A 5,444-nucleotide genomic window follows, 5' to 3' on the forward strand; every position below is an offset into this window, starting at 1 on the left:
CTCCACCTCCACCTTCATCAATATCCTAATCTTACAACGTTTATCAGACAACGTAAAAAATAAACTTTGTAAAATAACTCTTATCCAGCAACTTAAAAAATAAATGTTGGGAAATAACTCTTATCGGCAACGGAAATAATATTTCTCCTGCATAACAGTTATCAAGCAACGTAAAAAATAAACGTTGGGTTATAACTCTTAGCGACGAAATAAAAAATATTTCTCATCTAATAACTGTTATGGAGCAACGTTTTTGCTATAAAACTTATAACTGTTATGTCCTTGACGAAAATCTCTAAGATCACCTCAAGCCTAAGGCTCCAGAACAAGCTAATCACTGGTATCATATGCCATAATCAATTTCAAAGAAAACAATAAAGCCAACCGCAATTATCTTAATCTTAATCTAAATATAAATCTCAATATTAACCGTAGACATAAATCTTAGTCTAAATCTATATCTAAATCTAAATCTTAATCTAAATCTAAACCTAAATATAAATCTTATTGTTAGTCTTAATCTTAATCTTAATCTTAGTCTTAATCCTAATCTTTAATCCTAATCTTAATCTTAATCTTAAACTAAATCTCGATATTTATATTTATCTTAATCTTAGTATTAATCTTAATCTTAATTTTAATCTTGATATTTCTTTTAATCTTAATCTTAATCTTGATTTTAATCTTAATCTTAATCTTAATTTTAATTGTAGGCTCAACCTAGGTCTTGATTTTAATTTTAATTTTAATCCTAATCTTTATCTTAGTCTTAATCTTAATCTTGAACTTATGCTTAGTCTTAATAATATTACTCTTAATCTCAATCTTAATCTTAATCTTAATCCTATTTTTAATCTTAATCTTAATATTAATTTAAATCTCAGTTTTTATATTTATTTTAATTTTATTCTTAACCTTAACTTTAATCTTAATCTCAATCTTTACCTTAATATTAATCTTAATCTTAATCTTAATTTTAATCTTAATCTTTATTTTAATCTTAATCTTATTCTAAGTCTTAGTTTTAGTCTTAATCTTAATGTTAATTTTAAACCGCCATCACCTCTCTTCTTCTGTAGTTTTTTCTTTACATTGAAGTTTGGAATTAGAGCCCAACGATCGTGTCGCTTTTTTGTTAAATCGATGTTTGAATTTACACCCAACCGATCGCAATGAAGTTTAACTTCATAAAAAGGATCTGGACATGTCAATCGTGCGACCGAGTGGCTCCAGGAGGTAAATATATATGAGGATGGCATTGAAGAGGTGTGTTGAGAGTAATCTGGAACAGCAATAGACGGTCTGAAAATACCACTCGGTGAGGAAACCACCTACAAAAGCCTAATTTTGGGACCCTGAATAAAATACGATGAAATCCTCGGCTTAAAATTCAGTTCCTATAATCTGTATTAATACAGGTTTTATGCTTTGCTTAATTACAACACAAGTAAGTTAGAAGACAGGCACTAAAACTTATTCCTGTTGTCCGCGAAGATGTCGCACAATAGTTAATCTTTATAAAAGAATAACTTCTATGCATAAGAGAACCGTATAAAATTGTAGAACATCTGGAAAATTCTCCTGCCATAGCCTTTGAAAATCTACACAAATCAAAGTGTTTGAGAAGAAGGTCTTTCATCGTGGTTGCTTAAAGATCTTAGCTAATTCGAAAGCAAAGACAAAGTATTTAATGTTTAAAAAATTTCGCTAACTGATAGGGGAAATAGCGATTGAATATGCAATAAATATAAGATAGTGAAAATGACCAAAATGTAATCATGGAGATGTCACTATCCGTATACAGAAGACTGAAAAGTCTTCGCCAGATTTAGCAACTACTAGTCCAGCGTACACTCTAATCAATACTTCGCAAAGAAGTAGGACGGAATATAACTCAGTATCGCTAGAAAGTGGATAAAAACACTAATAAGTAGTCCTTTTCCAGGCTGCGACCGGAGTCAACAAACTGCTTTCAAACGGGTCGATGTTGTCCATCTAAGAAAATGTCTTCATAAATTGTAGATAAAGATAAAATTTCGATCGATACAAAAATATTTTAGACATGGCTTATGAAATTCATGCACTATTTAGTTGCAGTATATGATGCTATGGAACTGTCAAAACACTACAATAAATGCCTTCTAATAACGTCCAAACACTACCTTCAGTTTTTCTTTACCTCTGCTCCGAGAGTATCTTCGCTAATCTGCCTTTCGATCTGACCATTGCAGCTATATGAATATTGATTCATTTTCTGCTTAGAAATGCTTTGTGTTGTTTGTTGGGATGACGAAGAGTCTTCTAGCTTAAGATCTCTAACAAGCTGGGGTTTTGGTATCGTTTTTGCTCGCACTTCGCTTTTACAGACGTAGGTAAACCAGAATATTTTGTCTAATGGTGGGCATAACATATGCAACTTCGCACAGGTACCTTGACTTGGGTAGTGTATGGAATGAGAAAGATTTCAGAGTTTTTAAGCTGTCTGATTCACTTATGAAAGGCGACTTTCATCGTTGCATTGAATTTAGAGAGAGACTTGCATCGCTTAGAAAACATCTTCATTATTATCATCGCGATAGTGCTAAGCTAGCTTCGTACCGTTATTATATTTACCAACTTTCGGAAAGGACTTCGATATCCATCTCAAGTTATTTGCTCTTAAAACTTTTTAACTGTGGCAACCACCGTACTTCCGTTCTTTAGACGCATATTTTTAAGAAACAAAAAACTTGTGGTTTCAATCGATCATCTCATGGCTCGTAGTGACCTTTTCTTCCTGAAAGCTGGAATGGTGGCCCTCCAGGTGAAAAAAATTACCGAGTACCTTGGAAGAATAATCGATTGTAAGCTGTCGTAGCGCCTCGATGTGGTGGAGAGGGCCACGGAGGCCGCCATGGCATTATATGCAGGCAAACAGATGCTGGGCTGCACCTGCGGCTTATCGCCTTATTTTTCTCACTGGTTCTTCACGGCAAGAGTCAGACCGATACTCTTTTGGTGGAGAGCAATAGAGAAGAAAATATTTCTTAAGAGAATAGAAAGTGTATAAAGGCTATCAACGGTCGGTATGACAGGGACACCTAGAACTGCATTTCACACCTTGTTACATCTCTTTCCGGCGGACCCAGCGGCCAAGAATATATCGTCAAAAACCGCCGCCAGGCTTTATGCTACGGTCCAATTTGTGTGGACTTCTAAGGTCAACTTTACTCGGACGTTTTGAATATGTGATGCGAGTTTTTCAACATTGCTCCTGGTATGCATTGATTAGGTGGCGAAAGTAGTCATAGTTTATTTAGTAACGCTTAACGGACATTAATGGGCTCTGCGAAGCCACGCAGTGGCTGGTGGCTGGCCAACTTACCTAACAAACCTTTTAATATAAATCTGCGTGGGATTTATAACAACACCTAACCTTTGTATGGTATCCAATCTGGCATTTGACACCATTCTGTGAACTCCATCTCATTTCTGTGTTTAGCTTTGACGAGGGAAGACAACAAGCCCGTTCTTCTATGGGGCTGACCGATGCTCCGCTCCCTGCAGAGTTGCGTACTTTGAAATCCTTTTTGATTTGAAATCCCTTACGAATTATAAAATCTGTTTCATTTGTAATTCATCGACCAAATCAAAATAAAAAATAAAAATATTTTCACGAAAATCGTGCTTGCGTTACATAACAAAGGTGTTTTTCAAAGGTGAAAACATTTTTGTTTTGGGATTTCGGATTTCACTAATTAAAAATCACGCAACCCTGGCTTTCAGTCTATCCGGCAAAGTATGTGCCGTCTGTCTTCTGGTCCTTCTTTCCATCCCTACGGGGCAATATGAGGAACCGGAACAATTTGCTCCACAGAAATGCAAGCCAACTTCAGCTATGATCTTACTGTTTCTCATTGTCTCTCCATTCTCAATACATGTTACGCTCAAGGTGCACTTGACAAAAGCTCCTGAAAGTTCAAAAAAGTTGAAGAAAATAGTTCCTATTCAGAACCATACATCCTGCAGAAGTTTTTCCATAATTATGATACTTTCAGAAAAATTTTGCCACCGTGTTGCCTTTACTACAGTTTAAATATATGTATGTATTTTCCAAAAAAAAATTCGCGCGGCGCTTATAATCGGACGCGTCGCGGCGTCTTATGGAAGAGAAATTCGACAAGGGAAAAATATCTTAACATAGACAGCCCAAATCAAATATGTTAATGTGCCAAAAAGTACGAATTAAAATTCCTCTTCTTCTTCTTCTTCGCTTTTTACGCACTCATTGACTGGCTGTGAGCATACAAAATTTCACACATACGCACTGAATAACCACCAACCGATCAGTCGTAAGATAAATACAGTCATGCCCAGTGGCGATTGCTTGATCAATGGTCATCGTTAAGTCAGCAAAAAAAGCTTTGCAAAGATTCGAAAAAAAAAATCTAAAAAACTTAAACAAGCCAATATATGCAAGCAAGCAAGAGGCGGAAGCAGTTTAGCCAAAGGAAGGCAAAGCAAAGCAAGAGGGCAGCGAATATTTGGACGGTTAAGCGGAAAGAATGTTGTTGCCGACAAGCACTATTTAGGTGCGTTAAAGACAAAAGCGCAACAGGTTGTTGCAGCCACATGAAAAGCTTTAAAGTGGTTCCCAGCCACTGAAACAATGACAATGAAAAATAAGAAACAAAAAACTAAAAAAAACTTTAAGGAGGTTGCATTGGTTGGTCAGCTGGCACGCAGTTTGATTGTGCGATAAAAAACAAAAACTGCAACGCTTTAGCTTATTGTTGTTGCATGCATGCAGTTGGGTGTGTAGATGTGTAGTGTGCGCAGCTACACACTGCTGGCTGGAATTCTGATCATCATCAGTGAATGCAATGAAACAACAACAACAATTACACAAAGAAAAAAACGCGAAACATTTAAAAGTTACCATTTTGACCTTTCTTTGTGTTTTTTTTCTTCCGCTACGATTTGTTGTAATCGTTTTTTTTTCGTTGTGGTTGTTGTTAGCGCTGCTGCAAAAGCAGACGACTTGACTTTCAATTTCATTTTCACTTTCGTTGTGGCATGCAACTTCTTTTCTCTCACTTTTGTATGTAGTTGCTTCTAAAGCCAGAAATATGCCGCGGCGACGCATATCAGGTGATTTCTTTCACTTTTCACCGCCACTCAATTCATCTTTTCTGGCCGCTATTTAAACTTTGATGTTTTCACTTTTCTTTCTGGCAGTGAGTGTTACATACTTACATAAATACTTGCATACATACTTAGTTATAACGGACCAAAGCAAATCGTTCACAAAACTGTCTGTCGCCTGTCAGCCTTACAAAAAATCTTTGTCTCCTTTACTTGCAACTTTGGCTGTTGGTTGTTGTTATTGTTTGTGCCTTCTTTTCTTGTTTGTTTGTATTTTTTTTTGCCGCTGGTTTCTTTGGACTTCTTTCAATTCTTACCGA

Source organism: Rhagoletis pomonella, unplaced genomic scaffold (assembly GCF_013731165.1).
Source record: "Rhagoletis pomonella isolate Grant_MI unplaced genomic scaffold, Rhpom_1.0 Rhpom_scaffold_02663, whole genome shotgun sequence".
NCBI classification, from domain to species: Eukaryota; Metazoa; Arthropoda; class Insecta; order Diptera; family Tephritidae; genus Rhagoletis; species Rhagoletis pomonella.